This window comes from Barbus barbus (genome assembly GCF_936440315.1).
Source record: "Barbus barbus genome assembly, chromosome: 25".
Taxonomy (NCBI): domain Eukaryota; kingdom Metazoa; phylum Chordata; class Actinopteri; order Cypriniformes; family Cyprinidae; genus Barbus; species Barbus barbus.
This window is the reverse complement of record NC_136753.1, coordinates 20,000,677-20,022,255: the sequence shown is the minus strand read 5'-3', so window position 1 is coordinate 20,022,255 and position 21,579 is coordinate 20,000,677.

Sequence of the window (21,579 nt, the reverse complement as noted above, 5' to 3'; positions counted from 1 at the left end):
TTAGTAAAACCAAAGACCAATTACAACGACGACATAAGCTACTATAAAAAGGCCTAAATAAAAGCTATTTAGATATTATTCTCAGTAATTCTCATAATTGGACATCTTTTTTTTTTTTTTTAATTCAATGCCATAAGAAAGCATAGCTGGACCTATTTAAGAGGTATTAAGTCAAGTCAAGTCAAGTCACCTTTATTTATATAGCGCTTTTAACAATGTAAATTGTGTCAAAGCAACTGCACAATATCCAAAAAAACCCCCCAAAAAACAATTACACAATTGTAACATTATTAAGAACATTAGCTGCCAAAAAAGTTACATACATTTCAGTGCTTTTAAAACATTACATTTTCAGCAGTTTCTTTCATAAGGTTTATATATAAATCTTTATAAAGTAAGAAATAAGGTTAGCAAAGACTTCACTTCTTTTTATGTATGTGGTAAAAAGAAGTGGTAAATAATTGTATAATGTATTTTTATTTAATGTCTAAAATGTCATTCTGAAAAAAAAGAAAACGCATCAAAGACACAAATGTCAATCATACACAGTATTCTGTTATTATAGGTTTCTAAATTCATCTAAAATAATCTTGTGTAAATATAATGATAAAACAAACACAAAATTTCCTGTGCACAAAATTAAGGTGTGAAATGTTCAGCCAAAATCTTTCCAGTAAGGAATAAATATAGACATTATTTATTCGCTTCAAGTTTTCACTTTCTCACTTGTGCTTTAAATGTGTCCACTAGATGGCAGATTATGTTCATCACACAACAGCCTGGAGAATTCGTACATTTGGCAGCATACTTCTGTGCTCACTACAGGCTTGTTCCCATGTTAACATTTACACATGCATCTCAGAAAAGAGTAAAAATCATAGACCTACATGCCATTGCCATATGTGAGGGACATGCAGATATCCACAGACATATGGTGACATATCTCTGAATCTTTCCTTTCAAATGCTAACCTTATGCAATGCCTCACACGTTGTGCCAACATTTTGCAGACCTTGGTTCGGTTCGGCATGAAGGCACACACGTTGCTGGGCCAGATGGAGTTGAGACATCCCTCCCACAGCGAGTTCTCAGTCCTGCAGGGACTTAGATAGGACCCATCCTTGCTGGTGCTCACCAAGCTAAGCCTGTCCTCCATTCTCTGCCAAACTCACGCTGTTTCAGAGGTCTCTCTCACAGCTGGTGCATTGCTTATGAGTCAGAATGCCCACATTGTTTTTCAAGTGGAGGTGTTTAAAAATATCTGATGCCCACATTTTTACCATGGCCATTTACATAAACACGTTTTTGGATGGACAGTTTTTTGAAGAATATAAATGTTAAATAACTGAATGTAAAAGTGATGTAAATGGCAAAACCGTAATAGCAGAATTTATTTAGCATTTACGGCTTTTTAGCTCACACCCTTATATCAAATTGACTTCGTAAAACAGCACTAGCCAAGAAAAGATATGTAAATGTATTAAGATTAGCTTTCCTTTCTACCATGTTTGTGTATGTGTGCATAAAAAGGACAAATACAAATTTCTGCAGGAGCTCATTGAAATGAAAACAAGAACTCGGATTATGAATAATACATTTCTTTATCAGTAGAATCATGAGAAAGAACATACTCTTCTGAGAGTGCTTTTTTTTTTACTATATAAAACTCAAAATACTACTGCAACACTTTTCGGCATCTGCACCTAGTGCTTTTAAACAATCAATGATAATGTGTTGCCAACGCAACTAACAGCCATAATCGATCATGGGTGCAAATGAGTCTTTGGGCCTGTGAATGTCACTGTCCAGTCTAGTGCTTGGTCATCCTTGGGATGTTACACTCAGGTGCTTTTTTGACAGTGAAGGGTAACCAACGAAGGTTTGAATCCCCATATGAAGCCACCTGGGATTTCTGGATCTGACAGATGGTGGAAGCTATTCTTGATAGAATGGGGTTATTTTACTTTGACTCTTTAGTTTAACATCATCATAATAAGCTAATAACGGAACATGCACCGATGCAAGAAATGATTCCTTCCTTGTGCAATTCAAGGAAGTTCTATGTGCAGCTGCTCTTGTTGAATCAAAGGCGAGATAGCTGAGAACAGCAATAGAGATCTTTTGGTTTGCATGAGTGGACGGTGAGGTGCTGTCAGCTTGCTGTGCTCTTATGTAAGAGGTGAGGAGTATCTCAGGAAAGCTGGCTGCCAGCTGTGCTGGTATTTGGATGAGAGCTCCTGCCTTGTCACCTCATTGTAATCTCTCTAATGCATATTCATTATCAATGCATGGGAGCACTTCTCATTCAGAAGGTCATCCGCAGTGGGGCTCCATTGCAATGGATTTTTGTGCGTTGAATAAGTCAGGGGGAGGACAGCGACACTGGATAAATATTCCCATCTAGATGAGTGCTATCATGTCTTCATTTCTCTTGACAGAGGTGACCTCATGCTTGAAAGCTGAGCGGATAATAATGTCATGTACAGTGTAACGTAAAGTGACATCGCATAACATAATGCATCCTGCTTTAAAGTAATGCTTGTGAGGTGAGAAAATTGCATGTCCCATGTCATAACAGTACATTATACAGGGAGGTGGAAAAAAGGTGAGCTATAATTTATTTAGATATAATATCTTATTTTTATATAAAATATTTATTATAGTGAAAATAATGGCCAGAAATTCAAATGTTTTGTCCTGTGGGGCATTAGGATTTTGACACACTTATTATCCATCACCAAACTTCACTTTCTGTTGTAATATACATTAAACATAAGTACATTGAGCAAGCATGTCAGTGTTCAAAACTGTCTCCTTACCTTACATCGATTCGCAAGGCCAAGCTTATAATAACGATTTATAATTTGAGGTGTCGGGTATGATTTAGTGGAAAATTGACGTGATTTGTCAGTTTAACGCCGTTAGTCTTTTCATGGTTTCATCGCGTTCATACACAGAAAGAAGAAGACAAAGCTACTCTGGTGTGTGTGGGGCATCTGTAGCTTGTTCTTACAAGAGTTGCTTAAAATTTACAGGGATAGTTCATCCAAAAATGAAAATTTGCTGTCATATTCAAAATCAACCTCAGGCTGTCCAAGATATAGGTGAAACTCTTTTCTTCAGTAGAACAGTAAAGAAGTTTTTTAAGTGAAACTGTTGTCCTTATTGGCAATTCATACACTGCACAATGTGCACATCAGTGGCTGTTGGTTTGAGAGTCAATAAAACATTTACAGACAAGACTAAATTAATATTCATGGCTTTGATGATACATTGAGGTCTCATTGAGGACTTCATTGAGCACAAACGTCCTGTCGCATAATGTTGTATATGCAGGCGCATACTCAAACGGTAACTGATGAGAAAGAGTGATCACTAAAGAGGGAGGACTTGTATGCAGACGGATGTCTGTTTCTAGTCGATAAAGTTCTACATGAGAGTCATAATTAACATCTAGGACACCTGTTGTCAAAACTTAGAAACCTCAAACTGTGGATTCGGCAGTCAAAAAAAGAAAGCGACAGACTTCTGTGCTAAACGAGAGTAAATATCGGCATAGCTTTTAAAAGGTGGTGAAAACTCAGACAGCAGAAGGAATTAAAGAATGATGCAGATGGCCTTTTTTTGGCTGAACAGGTAAGAGATTTCTGTAGCTCAATAGGTAGCAAGCTATCACTAGCACACTTATTTGCTTGATTCAGATTTGCATTGAGCTTCCTTTGTTGTTGTATTTTTCTCGTTTTGCTATGGTCAGTGAGGTAAATTCCACTCAATTTCTGCTATAGCTATGTGTGTGAGAGAGAGCAATTGTGCTCTGTGATCTGTGTGATCGGATCTGCCTGAGCAATCTTTAAAATTAAACCCCAGTAACGTAATTTATTTTAAAACATTTATTTGGTCAGAACAAAAGCATCAGATTACTTGTTACTTGTTACAAGTTACTTGTTCAGATGACATTTTTTGGGAAGGGCTATGCCTAGTATAAAACATATGGGAATGACAGATTCGCTCTGATGTGGTGATCACAGATTCACCTAATTACACATTTATATATATAATTTATATTACATATTATTTTATTTAAAAAAAATCTTGTAGATGTTATTTCATGAGCCAATCACATCACATAGACAAATAAAGTTATTTCTATCTTAAAATGTCCGAAACCACAAAACTACAATTTGCTCTTGTAATATTTTGAATGTATGTCATTTTTTTCATGACACCCACTTGTAAAATTCATCCCTATTTGATGGCTAGAAAAATATAATGTGAAGAGAACACTCCCACCTGTATAAAGCCATTGCTCTACAATCAGATCTAGTGTTGCACAGATAAAGCATTTTACAGATTGAAAGGCAATCTCTTATGACAACATGTACCATCGTGCCGGTGAGACTGAGCAAAATGCAATATCCAAACCCCTCATTCCCAAACAAGGCAAAGGGATCGACTGCAGTCATAATTCAAATGTTTCTGTCAGAGCTGTCACACAAGTTCTTGTGTAATTGGAATGATTCACTTTCGGGAACCACTTCAAAAAGAAGTGAAAATCGATACGGTGGAATATGAAGCATCCTCACTCAGACAACTAGGGGCACACTTTGACGCATTGCAACCCCCTTCTCTCCTTCGCTCTTCATCCATCGCTCTGTCTGGTACAACATATGTTTGTCAAATCCTTGGTTCTTTTTTAATGAGTGTTCATTTGAATGATTTACTGATATTACACTGAGGAATATTACACTGACACTTAAAGGGTAATGTCATTTAGCAACAGTATAGTAATCTGGAATGAATTTACTGTAATTTTGCATAAATAATATTTCATCATAATGAACTCTGCACATACAATCTATAGTCCATTATAGCATGAAGGGTTCAGGGAGCACATTAACCTGAATTAGACTCTGTACTGCACATTATATATTGAACAGTCCGTTCAGTGCATGCGGCCTCATCAATTATGTAAACCATACATAAAATCTTTGTCTCTCTTCAATCAAATATGAAAAACAATTGAATTATTTTCCTAATTTAGAACAGATCATTTCAGGGCAGCATCTGAAGGCTCCCAGTTAAGCCTTTTTCCCAGATTGGTTCATCATCTGGATACGACAGGACTGATTCAGTCAGTGATAAACGTGATAGGTGGGAATTTGTCCCATTATACTGACAACACTTGATAAATGCCTTGTAAACAACAAGTCACAGCTGTTAATGTATCATAATAATCCTAGATTAGGAAGAGCTGGCCAGGCCAATCAATGCAATTAAGCCCTGACAGAGCCAGCTCATCCACATGGTGCTTGCGATCGCATGCAAACAATCACAATTGCACGTCGTCTTAATTCGCAGCAACTGGTTATAGTACAAAATACCATTTTAACTCTGTGCTGAGACGTGCCGGCAGAGTTTCTGCCAAAGCTGTCTTTTAAAACCAAATTACAGGTGACATTTCAGGGTGTCTGACCATCGGGTCGCTGAGGTAACTCTTAGCTTCATTGCCACTCTGCATAGTCATGCCCCATTGAAAACCATCCAGAGTGTCTCCTTCAATTCACATCCAAATCTTATTTTTAGCTCTCAGGACATTTAACTGATGTTTTCTGGAGGAATATCTCAACTCCCCTGCAGTCTGGCCCTGCCATTATCAGAGTGATGGTCAATTGAGATGATCAATTTGCATAATGAGGCGTTAAATTGGAGCCAGTTTAGCCACCTTCCCCCGTATCCAGCAGCTTTTACCCTGTGGATGGGGCATGGAGGCAGACAACGGTCTGGTTATCCTGCACTGGCATCAGTCTGCTAGTCTCCTCCTTGAACGCTATTGCTGCTGAAGACCAAATGATCACTTTAACATATTAACGTAATGGATGAAACTGGCAGCAAATTGATTCCCTTGTGTCAGTAGAATAAATCCTTCACTCCTGCTTTGAATGCAAGACACTCATAGAGTTAATACATTCAACAAGATGCTTATCGCTATCATACTTGGATAGTGTCGGGTAATTGCTTTGAAGAAGATCACGGAATAAAAACACTTTTTACACTTTTGATAAATATCTTCATATATCTAATTAATATTCCCTGAGAGATTCTCAGCGATAACATCATCAATTTTGTAGACTGTTAAACAGTGAAAACATTACGTTAGCCTTACTAAGCTGCATAAAGCCCCGCTGGTGCAGTTGAGCGTGGTGACCTCTTAAGACGCCACGGCAGAGGATTTATAACAGCACATCAGTGACACTGTGATTGATGCTGGAAGATTTTGAGGGACAGCTGGCTCACGATAGAGCCATCAGTGTTCGGTTCCTTGTCATCTCATATACAGCTGTTGTTAAGAGATCTTCTGCCCTCGACACATACAGTACACTGTAGCTCCTGGACATGGAGGACATATGACATATACACAATGCCTTCTGCATGGTTAACAACATCAGTGCCATCACTGTAGGTATACAATGACATTGCATTAAAACAAGTACAACTCTATCCTGCTGACAAGGTCATGAATTCCCATTTTGGACCACACTGGGCTGTGTTTCCCAAAAGCATTTTAAGCTTAAGTTGATTGTAGAACCATTATCACCAGTGGAGCTATGATCAATGTAGGCTTATGATTCTTTTGGAAAACACAGCACTGGTTAGTGGTGGTGTAGCTGGTGGACCGATATAGGTAAGATATTCACCAGCAAATCTTGAATGGTGATACTGGTTGATCAAGTTTCATTTATTAATAGATTTGCACTAAAATTTCAAATCAACACAAAAATACCATAGTGCTAGTGGTATTATAAACAAATGATTATTTTGTCAACATGACTTATGACATATGTGGGAAACAAATGCGACCTCCATAGGGTGCAACTTTCGAAATGAGACACAGCTAATAAGGTCTCATTTGTAAACATTAGTTAATGAATTAGCTAAAATGAGCAATCAATTAGAAATATATATTTTTTTACCTAAGATAAATACATGCTATAGAAGTACTGTTCATTGTTTGTTCATGTTAATATATATATATATATATATATATATATATATATATATATGTTTGTGTGTGTGTTTGTGTTCTATGGAAGTCTCAGGACCGTAAAATCTTCGTCCAATCTTTCAGTCTGAATGTTTCAACTGATCTGACAAACTTGCTGAGTTTTTTCTCAGCAGGTAAGCTAAATATTCCTATTCCTTTTTAAAGGTGTTATCATAATTTCTGAGTAACAATACATAAAATAAAAATATTTCATTTTGACTGGACATTCTGACCATGAGAAAGAGCACGAGTGAACAGAGAGAGAGAGAGAGAGAGAGAGAGAGAGAGAGAGAGAGAGAGAGAGAGAGAGAGAGAGAGAGAGAGAGAGAGACAAGGTTGTAGCAATACCCAATTTGCAACTCAACTTCTTGAGTCAATGGGTGATTTTCAGTCAGAAGGCTGTGTAAGGCTGCATATCTCAGCTGCCACGTCATCAAGCCCAGTTGAAGGACATCTTTGTAGCTTTGCGTCCTTCACTCGGCCTGTTTTGAACAATGCATCAGGTGTAGACTTCATTTTCTTCGATCACCCACAATGCTTTGCACACATTACAATTCACAAAAAAAGCTGAAAATTAATTGGCATTGTGCTCATTCGATTTCATTTTGTAATGTAAGAAAAAAATTATTTACATGAACATAATGCTAAACTGTGCACAGTGAAAACCACTGGGAAACCTGTCATGCTGTCATTAAATGAACCGCATTAATAGAAATTCAGTTAATAGAAAAATGTTTATTTTAATAAATTATTCTAATAACATTTTCTTGCCATGACCGCAGGCAACATTGTGCAATTACTAGACAGTCTCATAATAGCGTTTAATGCTGAGCAGGACTCTAGCCTTGAAGTCTCAGAAGGACTGGACTTGGAAGGATGTAGCCTTCTGTTTGAGAAGCACCCAGTGACTCGAGAACTGTCTTAATAACCCAAGAACTGCTGAGAAAGCCAAAAGTTGGTTTTCATAACTTTTTATTAAAACATGCAAAAATCCTTTGAGCCAAGAGATGAATGAACATATACATTGCACACATTGGGAAACAAGTTATCACAATAAAAATCTATATGAAAAAAAAAACATATTCAAAGAATGCTAATAAAGCACAACATTTGTATATTTATTTATGGATTTTTGATTAAGTTCATTGAAAGGAATCACTCACAGAAAGCCCTTGTATGCATATGTTTGGTCATGTTTTATGCAGATTACTAGGTGCAGACACACACTCCATCATAATTCCGTATTCCTTACCGGTTATTGACCAATACTATTGAACAATAAAAACTGCTGAATTGAGCATCGTCAGTGTTCAGCATCATATGATTTTTCCATAGGAAATGTTCTGGACTAGTGTTGAGAAGGTTACTTTGGAAATGTAATAAGTTACAGATTACAAGTTACCCTACTTAAAATGTAATAAGTAGTGTAACTTTTCAATTACTTTATTAAAGTAATGTAACTGATTACATTTGGTTACTTTTTGATTACTTTTCTAAATTCCTAATGTTTTCAACTGTTAATCACTTTCAAACATGTAAAGGGTTAACCTTACAGTAGTACTCAACACTGATTACTGTCAGACTTTCAAAATCCTTCATCACTTGAATTAAGATTATAATATTTTAATTTTAAAGGAGACATCGGCTGCTAAATATCTTAATTTGCATATAAATGTGTGTTGGCTGTGTTTGGACACAACCACCCTACAATGATAAAAATTAAAAAATGATAAAAAGCCCTTTTTTAATCCCCCCAAAACCTAAACAGTCTCAATTATCAAGCCATTTTGATTTTTGGAGTGAATAACCAGCGCTCTCTTCCACCTTCAATACCACGACTGAGGTGAGACCTTTGAGCAAGAACCGAACCCCCAACTGCTCACCAGGTGCCGCAGCAATATGACTGCCCACTGCTCCGGGTGTGTGTGTGTGTGTTCACTGCTGTGTGTGTGCACTTGGATGGGTTAAATGCAGAGCACAAATTCCGAGTATGGGTCACCATACTTGGCCACACGTCACTTCACTTTCACTAAATTTGTTTATGTCTGGCTGCGCAAATCATTTTGCTCCAGGCTGTTTTCTGAATGAGGGACAATTAAAGGCAGGTTTTGTTAAAAAGTTAAAACTCAAGGATGGCGCAGTACCCATTGTTCATAATCCAGCTGCACCTCCAGAAGAAGTAAGTTTCACACTTTATATATTTTTTAATGATTATTTGCGAATTGCCTTTGCTCTTCCATAGAAGAGAGGGGCGGGGTGAGCAGAGCGCATTAGCATGTAAAGAGATATGCACCGAAACGAGTCACTGTGAACAGAGCTGTTTTTAAGGTGAAAAAGGTAAAAAAGGTGTTGTTTTTCACGACCACTGAGATCCTTTCGAGAAGACCCTAATGAATCATACCAACTTGTGGAAAATGGGCATCCGATGTCCGCCTTGAATCACAGCTACCACAAAATCAGACTAACTTTAAAATCAGAGGTTAAATACAGATTTAAAATCATAACAAGGTATAGTTTAATAGCTATGATACTGTTTTTGAAATCAAATCTTTGCATAGCTATGACGAGAAACACTGGAATCTAACATTGCCTTAGAACAAAAAACTGTTAATCTTAAAAAAAAAATAGAGCATATACATAAACCCACATAGGAAATATAAGAGTAATCGGATAAGCATGTTACAGTATAAACTTCTGAAACATTGGTGCAGTCACTGCTCTAAAATATGCTCTAAAATCAATTAAATCTGTATGTGGGAGTGTGTGTGAAAAAAAAAAATCAGATGTAACCCCCTTTGTAATCTTTAACATTTTCATAAGTAACTGTAATTTACATATTTTTTCTTAGTAACTGTAACTAATTTCAATTACTTTTATTTTGTAATTAAACTACATAATTCCGTTACATGTAACTAGTTACTCCCCCACACTATTCTGGACTAATTAGTAATCTACCAACACAGAAATGGTAATCCTGTGAATCTTGTGAATAATATATGACAGAATCTTTAGATAAGGCATAATAATTATTCAACACTTGATGTCCCAGCATGCACCCAACATGACCCATAGATGCCTCCTTCCTTGTCAGTGCATAAGTATACAGACATGTGTGTCCTGACATGCGATGTAGAGGACTGTAGAATTTCATAGCTGCGTTTCACATGGACTTCTGAAACATAAGTTACCTTGATCAAAGCAACCAGATGAGCAGGGGGAAAAGCAATCCTTAAATGGCAGGTAATTATTTAAATGTCAGTTTTTCCTGTGATTTGCAGCTCTAGGTAAAGAGGAATGACACATACATGGCTACATGGAAGTAAAAACATGTGGTGACCTATCTAGAATCCTGTGTTTGTTCCTCTTGTTCACCTTTTGAAAACCACAGATAACATAAAAGCTGCCATGAATGTTTGTACAATGCAAGAGTATCATCAGCAGAAAAGAAAAATCTATTTTTCTAACAGAGCTGAATGCAAAAATGAAAGCAGTTTAAGGAAGGTAATTCAAAATATGATAATGATGTTGATAAATGCAGTCTCAAAAATAATCATATTTTAAGACAGTTTGATATTTCAGCTATATCTAAATAATCTTATCTTGGTTTCACTGTAACCGATTTTTGTAATATGTAATATGTACAGTAAGATACTGTAAAATGTACAAGTTCACTACTGTAAATTTACAGTATTTTACTGTAAACTGCAAATGATTGTGGGGAAATATATGTATTTACAGTAAACTACTGTAAATTTACAGTAGTGAACTTGCCCGCGAAAAACTGACCAATGGCAAGGGAGATTTCTTTTATTTACTGTTTGGTGGAAGCAGCGATAATAGGACAAAAGAGAAATGTTGCACTGTTAACTGGATAAAAAGGTTAGTATATTATTTGTGTTTTATGCAAAACTGAGATATTTTAAGATGTTTTAACTTGTTAACAGCAAACTAACATTATTCATTGTGTCTTTTTTCATGTCGGGAGTTGGGGCCTTTTTTTCTGACTGACGGCCGGATTAACGCCGCCATAACGGTGATAACATTGACTGGTGAGTAAATTAAGGTCACCTATATTAGTCAAAATAAACAAACAAATAAACAAACAAAATAAACAAATAAATAAATAAAAGGTTCATTAGTTAACATTAACGTTAGTTAAAAACATTAGTAAACATGAACTAAGAATAAACAATACTTCTACAGCATTTATATCTTAGTTAATGTTAATTTCAGCATTTAATAATGCATTATTAAAATCACAAGTTGTGTTTGTTAACATTAGTTACTGCACTGTGAACTAACATGAATAAACAACAACTGTATTTTCATTAACTAACATTAACAAAGATGAATAAATAGTGTAATAAATGCATTGTTCATTGTTCATGTTAGTTAATACATTAACTAATGTTAACAAATGACACCTTATTGTAAAGTGTTACCAAAAATGTTTATTTTATTAAAAATGTTTGTATTACTGTACAGTAGTTTTTTTCTGATCATAAACTATAGTAACACTAAAAGGGTGTTGTGACTCTGTTACAGCAGATTTCTCCAAGCAAAAACAGGTTCCTGACTATGAGGGCAGAATCATCATACAGGCAGCTGTCCATTTTACAGAAATGCAGAATTAGGTAACCCAAAATACATTCTGTTATACATTGCATTACATTCATGCATTTGCCAGATGCTTTTCTCCAAAGCAGGGGAGCATGGGGCACAACCTAACACTGTTTGACTTTCTTAGTTTGTGTAAATCCACGTGGGGTTCAGAGTATAATTTTTCATACACTTTAACTTCACACTTGTCTAGTGCAAATATGTTGCGTTGTTTCATAATTACAGTGTATATGTTTTTCGCTATTTATCTCAAAAGAATGGAAGTGAAATGTGACAACATGCCCCGTAGGTGGGGTACATTGTAACATATGAGGGGCACGTTATAACATAACCATATGACAGCTTAAAATGTTATCGGATCTAATATATGGTAGATCATTGAATATCGGATCATTGATATGGCAGCTAGTAAATACTGTAATTTGGTTATGTTAGCATGTGTGGAAATATTTAAACCATGTGTGTTACAACTAACCCCGTGTTAGTTTGTGCCCTGCTCTCCCCTACACATTTTATTAAGTTATTCATTCCCTGGGAATCAAACAGGGGCGGCGCTAGGGGTGGGTTAAGGGGGCTGAAGCCCCGAATGTTTTTATTACCATGTCTTGTGCGCATCAAGATTGAGTTTTCATGCACATTAAAATGATTTCTATTAAACCAGCACTTAAACAGCAAAATGAAGCTGCTTCAGGTATCTTTAATTTACTGTAGCCTATAAATTCATAATATCTCCATCTGACAAAATTAGATTACTGTTACTGTATAGCAACAAATATAGATTTTTAATCATGGTATTATAAGCACAGATTTTCTAGGACACACACACATTTAGAATGACTAGATTATATGAACAGATTGGTTAGTATTTAGCATGGTCTGTGGCAGACTTTACTAAGTGACAGGGCAACAAAATTCAATAAACAAGAAGTTAATATTAAGTGATTTAAATCGGGAAGAAAATATTGTCTTTTTGCTCTATTTTGCAAAAATGGTTCTAAACAAAGCCGTGTTGTGCGTCTCTGTGTTTCATTACTGAATGAATTTACCTTTTCTGAATGCCTTGAATCAGTGATTCACTGTTCCATTCATAAAAACAGTTTCTTCATTCCTGAATGAATCAGCAGTTTTTAATGAATTGATTGAATAAATGACTCAATGGCTCAGTCATTAAGACAGTGGCTTGCTGCCACCTACTGGTACTGGTTTTAGTATCATTTTTAAAAGTATCATTCAATTTCTTTCTATCATTACATATTTTTGTGTTCAAATTTTTTATGTTTATATTTAAAACATTGATTTCATAATATTATTTATGCACTTTGTAAGTGCAAATTATAATTAATTATTCTTGTCGCTTTAAAAAAAAAAAAGCCACTTAGCCTGCGTAACTTTTCAGCATAGCCTGTTTTATTTGACTTGTATCCCATGAATTCTGATACATAAATGAATGTCTCTGGGCTAAGCCCCGGATATCCACTCACTCTAGAACCGCCCCTGGAATCAAACCCATTAATTCAGCATTCTAGCACTTTCCTCTAAAATGGAGCTTTAATAATTTGCATGTGATGGATTATCAACTAATTATGTACCTTCCCTTGTAGGTGCGTTCAGATGTAGTATATACCATTTTTATTAACATCAAAGTGCATACAGCACCAGTTGTGGCAAATTCTGTAAACACCGCTTTGAAAAATAATGTTTTTTTTTTCTTGTGCTTGCAGGTTCATTCAGACAGTCAATCTTTGTGGCACCAAATGCATTGAAAGTCACAGATCAGCTGGAATTCTGGAAAGAGGGTGCAAAGAAAAAGGATCTGCCTGAATCCCATCCTGCTGTTTCTCATCGGAGAGCTTGTCAACTTACTGAAATTTAACACAACAACACAAACTCATTTTTACTGTATAATTTCATTTTATTAACAATACCAGTCAAAAGGTTTTGAACAGTAAGATTTTTAATGTTTTTAAAGAAGCCACTTCTGCTCACCAAGCCTGCATTTATTTGATCCAAAGTACAGCAAAAACAGTACAATTTTGAAATATTTTTACTATTTAAAATAAATGTTTTCTATTCAAATATATTTTAAAAATGTAATTTATTCCTGTCATCAAAACTGAATTTTTAAATTACTCCAGTCTTCAGTGTCACATGATCCTTTAGAAATCATTCTAATCTTCTGATTTGCTGCTCACAAAAAACCTATTATTATTATTATGTTGAAAACAGCTGAGTCTAATTTTTTCAGGTTTCCTTGATGAATAGAAAGTTCCGAAGAACAGCATTTATCTGAAATAGAAATCTTTTGTAACATTATAAATGTCTTTATCTTCATCCAGCTGCCAGTAAGTTACTGTAAAATTTACAGCAATCATTTTCATTGTTGTTACTTCAAAATGTCATATAGATATAGTATGCATAAAAAGGCTGCTGTCTGGTATCTAAAATATGTATTATGTATTAATATTATGCATTTCTCCTCAGTAACATCTTCTACAGTAAAGTTCTTAATATGAACCCTTTTAAAAATTCATAGACATTCTTTTCATAAGGAATAAGCAATTCTTGTCATTAGCAGAATGGGTATTTTATTCAAAGGCAAGTTCACAGAGCAGAAAGCACGTGCTTTTTGTGTCATTTAAAAATCAATGAAAACGGTGTTGCTGCAACCGTGTTGGAAGTTGCAGTTTTGTGTCTTGTTTTGAGGTTTTCTTCTGCATGACAAAACTCCCCGCTGGAAAAATGAATTCCTCTTTCTAAACCAGAAAGTGTCTTCAGACCTTCAGTTACACAGTCTGCGGTGCAACGTGTAATGAGGACGCAAGGTCGTTTTTGATGACGAAGCCTTCAACCCACCTTCCATTAGAGTGACTGCTCGAGGTGATGATGGAAAACATCAAAACCCAAAGATACCAATAACATCCTGACTTAATGAACCTCACAGGTACAGGTTTGACTCTTTACAGCCTCCATATAAATCCCAATGTTTGTAATACAAAAAATATATTATATATTTTAATACACGCACACGCAAACGCAAACGCACACACACACACACACAAATCCCAAACCTGTATGACATTCTTTCTTCACAAAAGGAGACATTTTAAATGCGTGGTTCATGTTTTCTACATAATTACAATTATGGGGGATGGAGCTATTAAGCTGGAAAAATAATGAAAAGAAACCATAATATAAATCTGTATGACTCATGCTCTACATTTCAAGTCTTTCAAAGTCATATGATGGCATTGTGTGACGAACAAACCTAAATAATTCACTGATAATTGTCCAGTAGTCTGTTGGTCATTGTAAATGGATAAGTGAGTCATTGAGTTGAACTTGAGAACTAGAGCAAAGGTTTGAATGAACTGATTCGCTGAAAAGATCTGATTCAAAAGAACGATTTGTTAATCTAGTTTTTCTATGAATTCTCAAGAACATGTGAAGCAGAGTTAAGATAGATGTAACAATTTGTAGATTAAATGCATGTTAAATGTTTGACATAAAGCTGTCAAATGTATTCAGAGACTTTGTAATATAGTGCTTGATTCATATGGACCACTTTTATGATAATTTTATGTTTATACTTTTTTATGTACTTTAAGAGCTTGATAGTCACAATAGCCAGGATATTATTTAAAAATTCAGCTTTTGTGTTTCACAGAAATAATAAGAGCATATGAGTTTGGAAGAGGGTGAGTAAATGACAGAATGTTCCTTTAATAGATGCAGGCCCCAGTCCAAAAAGGATTGGTTGCACTAGGGGGCACTATTGATGCACCCATTTTTGCTGATCATCCCCTCTCTACTGGGGGGAACCACCCCTTTTCATCTCCAACTAAGCTTTAAATATCTTATTTGATAATGTGTGAGTGTTAATTTGAGAAGGACACACACAGACACTCTATCCTCAGCAGGTTTGATGATGACATCAATCTTTATGCACTATTTATATTCAGTACTGTCATTCCAGCCATTCTGATTAAACATTTCACATAAAACAATATATTTGTGAGTGCTTGTTTTCAGTACAATGTGAGTTACAGTGAATTTGGATCTTTATTTTATGAAGTTGTTCTGTGATTTCAGTTAGACTGCTAAATAATGCTAGCCCTCTTTAAGAAAACATCTCAATATGTTGCTATTTCTTTGTACAATGGAACGAGTTCACTCATCCCAGATTGTGCACCAACCTCTGTATAATAGGCCAGTGACCCACTTCTCACCCTGTTCTAATGGCAAGCCATTTCTCTTTTGTTGTCATGCTCACTTCATAAGAGAAAAAAGACCTCATGAATGCTCTCTGCCCCAAGTGCCTTAGAGCAGAGAGGAGCAGTTGACATGCCGTCACTATGGTAAAGAACTCCCAGCAACAACAAAGCTATCGTGGCTACCACAGATATCCCTGGTGACTTTGAGAGATACCAACTTCAAGCTTTTTTTCAGGACGAGCAGGGCGTTGGTCATGTCTGTTTCTGTGATAAGAAGACATACAAATATAATAAAACAAACAGGAGATGCTCTCACACCAATTTTGAGAGCTCTTTTCTTTGATGAGGATGTCACGCTCAAGTTTTCAAACGATTGTGTCAGCTACAAGAGCCTCGGTGCTTCCTGTGGTGTCGCTCAGAAGTGATGTGAACTCATCTAATTTGACAGGAGCTTTTCATTGATGCTGTTGTCTCCCTTGATGTGAAGAAAGTAATGATTTAGCTTATAGAACACTTAGTTCCAGTCTTATCTGATTGGCCAAGATTAGCTTTCCAAGAGCGCTGATGTTTAGTATTACAGTTTAATATCTTTGTTCCCTTGTAGGCCATGACTTAGTTTGCTTGAGTTTGCTGTTTCCAGACAGATTGTTAGTCTGAGCATTAGAGGAGGGGATTTTTTTCAATTACGCCTTCTGCAAGTTACGTTGGTGCACCAGTAGGTGGCGCCAAGTGCGAGTCTTTAAGAACCATTCATTCAACTGATTCATTCGAAAATGCGGATTCATTCAGGAGTGGAACAGGCGAAGGGCTGCATCCAAATATGGATACTTCCCTACTATATAGTAAGTGAAAAACAGTACAGTATATCAATCAGTAGTCTTTCCAAATTACCAGTATTCATGAAACAGTACGACAAAAAGTACACAGATGACCAGCTAGATTCTGAGGTGCCACTGAAGACTTTACTATCCCATGAGGCTATGGGAGAGGATTTGTAAATGGCTGTGGGTAGGTTACATGACAATGACAACATGATGCATATTGTACATCCTAATTAAATTTATACTATGCACTTTCATACTAACCATTGTTAACAGTCGCAAAGTAATGTAATACCTGCTCAGAGAGTTTGCAATTTCGGATAAATCCAATGTGTTTATGGGCGAGTCATTGAATTATTCACTCAAACAATTCATTCAGCATTATAGCTGATGAGTTGCATGGAAATGCACAGCGTTTGATTCTGCTTTGGCTTTGTTTGGAAACTATTTTCATTAACAGGGCCAGAACAGACCGACTGGTACCTATTGTGTCTAATATGTAAGTTACTAAATATTAATTGAATATTTATTGCAGTATAAAAGCAGTAAAAATGCATTTTCTTCTGAAATATCAGCACTGATGTGTCTGATTTAGTACAACAGCAGTCCTGCTCATGTGATATTGCATAATTTTTTTTTTTTTCTCTTGATTATTCAGTTTCACCAGCACTCTGACATTGAGTGATGCCAAACTGTTTGTGCTGAAAATGGATTCCGTAGTTTTTTGCTGATTCTGCAAAAAGCAGTAAATAAATTAAGTGAGGTGCTATGAAAGTGAGTTCTAAGTATTTGTGAGCTCATTTTTCCTTGAGCACTTTGAAATGGGATAGAGTCCAGGCCTCAGTCCAAGGGGTATTCCTTCACAAGAATATTAATTCAAGTTATTTGTGCTCCAGTTCAATCTGCAGATTTGACTGCTTGCACTTCAAGCAATCCATGCGGAAATAATCTGAGATTATCCTTCCTCTCTGATGCTCCACATTTTCAAAACGGATTTCCCAAAACAAGTGCAACCCCATTCCTACAGTGAAATGACTAGGTCATCTTTTTGTCTGGATAGCATCTGTTTTTGTCAGCAGGCTCTCTTTATGATTAAGGACAGCAGACTCTCTTTCGGAAAAACAAGACACCGCTATGCTGGAAAAATCGCAGCGAGCTGAATAAATGCTTGCATGTTTGTTTTTGCTCTTGCCCCTCATTTGACACAGGAATACAATAACAACCCCCACCTAAGGTTTTACAAGATTCCAGCCTATGAAGAACAAGTAGGTTTTGAGTAATCTCGGCCAATCATTGTCCCTGATGTCCTTCTAAGCTCAGATAGAAACATGTTTTACAGATGTACTGAAACCCCCTCAGGCTTTCTCTGTACTTTCAGCAGTGGAGTCCTTAAGGCACTCAGCTTCACTATCCTACAAGCACACCTCTCCAAGTACCAATTGAGTGTTGATATCAATCCTTGATGAAGTGCTAGAGGATTGGTAAAGGCCTTGGGGGAAGAGGATGCAGGGATCACAAAAAACAAACATTAGCGAGAGGATTTAAGGGTAAGACTGTGAGTCCGTAGGTGGGAGTCGACTCAGATGGTGGAGAATTTCACAACAACATGTGATGTGCTGAGGTGCTGAACCACAAATCAAATAATAGGTAGATAGACAGACAGACAGACAGGAAATTACAAGGAACTGGTGTGTGGAAACAAGCTTTTCTCTTTCAATTTACGTCCAATTGATTTCAAGTAATTGTCTAATGCATGGTTGCCATCATTCCTTCTTGAACACACTGACTGTTTTTTTTTTGCTAACAAAGTCTTTAAGATTCATCATAATAATAAATTAAATGTAATTTTGCACTGTGCTTTAATAATTTGTTGCAATCATATATTGTAGACTATACATCTGATGAGATTAGAAGCACAGGAAAAGCTTTAATTTAAGTCTCTGAATATTGTGACAACACTTTTCTGGAATAGAAACATTTGCCTAAGGTAGACAGTGCGACTACACTTGCACATCTATATTAAAACACAGCCAAAGGCCTGTTAAAATTCCAACTCTTCACGCTCTCTCACACTTCTGACAGATAAATCTGAAATGGTATTCTCATTTTTCAGGCTACAAGACTTAACGTGCAGAGACCAGGAGCATCGTTTCTTGTTTTTCTGATCAAAAATACTGTCAAAACAGTAATATCGTATATTAAAATATCTAACAATATATATAACACAACATATACTGTGTATACTAGGTGCAAACTCACACTCACACACACACACACACACACACACACACACACACACACATATACACTGAACAAAATTATAAATGCAACACTTTTGTTTTTGCCCCCATTTTTCATGAGCTGAACTCAAAGATCTAAGACTTTTTCCATGTATACAAAAGGCCTATTTCTCTCAAATATTGTTCACAAATCTGTGTTAGTGAGCACTTCTCCTTTGTCGAGATAATCAGTCCACCTCACTACAACCACCTCTTTGCTACAATGAGGGGGGGGGGGGGGGGGGGGGGGGGGGTCCGAAAACCAGTCATTATCTGGGGTGACCACCATTTTCCTCACGCAGTGCAACGCATCTCCTTCACATAGAGTTGATCAGGTTGTCCACTCCTCTTCAATGGCTGTGCGAAGTTGCTGGAGATTGGCAGGAACTGCAACACGCTGTCGTATACGCCGATCCAGAGCATCCCAAACATGCTCAATGGGTGACATGTCCGGTGAGTATGCTAGCCATGCAAGAACTGGGATGATTTCAGCTTCCAGGAATTGTGTACAGATCCTTGCAACATGGGGCCATGCATTATCATGCTGCAACATGAGGTGATGGTCGTGGATGAATGGCACAACAATGGGCCTCAGGATCTCGTCACGGTATCTCTGTGCATTCAAAATGCCATCAATAAAATACACCTGTGTTCGATGTCCATAACATACGCCTGCCCATACCATAACCCCACCGCCACCATGGGCCACTCGATTCACAACGTTGACACCAGCAAACCGCTCACCCACACGACACCAGACACTCTGTCTGCCATCTGCCCTGTACAGTGAAAACCGGGATTCATCCGTGAAGAGAACACCTCTCCAAAGTGCCAGACGCCATCGAATGTGAGCATTTGCCCACTCAAGTCGGTTACGACGATGAACTGCAGTCAGGTCGAGACCCCGATGAGGACGACGAGCATGCAGGTGAGCTTCCCTGAGACGGTTTCTGACAGTTTGTGCAAAAATACTTTGGTTATACAAACCGATTGTTGCAGCAGCTGTCTGGGTGGCTGGTCTCAGACGATCTTGGAGGTGAAGATGCTGGATGTGGAGGTCCTGGGCTGGTGTGGTTACACATGGTCTGCGGTTGTGAGGCCGGTTGGATGTACTGCCAAATTCTCTGAAATGCCTTTGGAGACGGCTTATGGTAGAGAAATGAACATTCAATTCACGGGCAACAGCTCTGGTGGACATTCCTGCAGTCAGCATGCCAATTGCACACTCCCTCAAAACTTGCGACATCTGTGGCATTATGCTGTGTGATAAAACTGCACATTTTATTGTGGCCTTTTATTGTGGCCAGCCTAAGGAACACCTGTGCAATAATCATGCTGTCTAATCAGCATCTTGATATGCCACACCTGTGAGGTGGATGGATTATCTCGGCAAAGGAGAAGTGCTCACTAACACAGATTTAGACAGATTTGTGAACAATATTTGAGAGAAATAGGCTTTTTGTGTACATAGAAAAAGTCTTAGATCTTTTGAGTTCAGCTCATGAAAAATGGGGGCAAAAACAAAAGTGTTGCATTTATCATTTTGTTCAGTGTATATAACAATCCAAAAAACTTTTGGACTTTAATATATTTTAACAAATAATATATTCACGTGACGGCAAAGCTGAATATTAGGTTTTATTTTTAATGCATCAATTTTATGCAGGTTATAACACTAATATAATAATAATAATAATAATAATAAGGTTGTGTTACACTTTAACATTGTCAGTCATTTTTGATGGACAGGGTCATAAAAAATATGTCAATCTATTATTAACTGTCATTTTAATTTTTATATTTTAATTATAATAAAACATTTAATTGCTTTTATTTTTGTTCACATTCTCATTTTTAAATAATGAACCGACAGCACGTAAATGCATAAGCCACACATATAGGCTTATGCATTTATTTATTTACGAAGAGAACAGATAAAAAGACTGTGCGTCACTTTTCATGTTCAACACCACACCCCGCAGTGAAAGTGGAGGCAACTAAAAACAACAAAATATGCTAGGGCTAGGTAAAGAAAAAAAAATAAAATAAATTTCTCGATTTGAATAGATTCTCATTTTTATGAACCAGTATCTATTCTTAAATCCCAATCGAAGCTATTTTCAGTTGATGAATGAACAGTAGCCTATAATGCTCCGAACTGATCATCTCTTTCGCTTTACTAGTGGATACTTGCCTGTGCGTAATCAAAGGCATAGCAAAATAATTGTGACAGTTTTATTTTTGTTCTGGAGGCTGATGATCCCACGCTCTGCTGCCACACTGGAGAGCACTCGCCACCAACTGGACGGGGTGGGAATTATAGTTATAATTTACAGTAGATCCCCCCTATTAATGTAGTCTGTCAAAGTGATGGACGGCCTTCAGATTTTTTTGTCACTAATAAAAAAATTCTGTCAATTATTTTTTTTTTTCAGTTAACGCGACCTCTGAAATAGTATTATATATATATATATATATATATATATATATATATATATATATATATATACATACACTCACCTAAAGGATTATTAGGAACACCATACTAATACTGTGTTTGACCCCCTTTCGCCTTCAGAACTGCCTTAATTCTACGTGGCATTGAT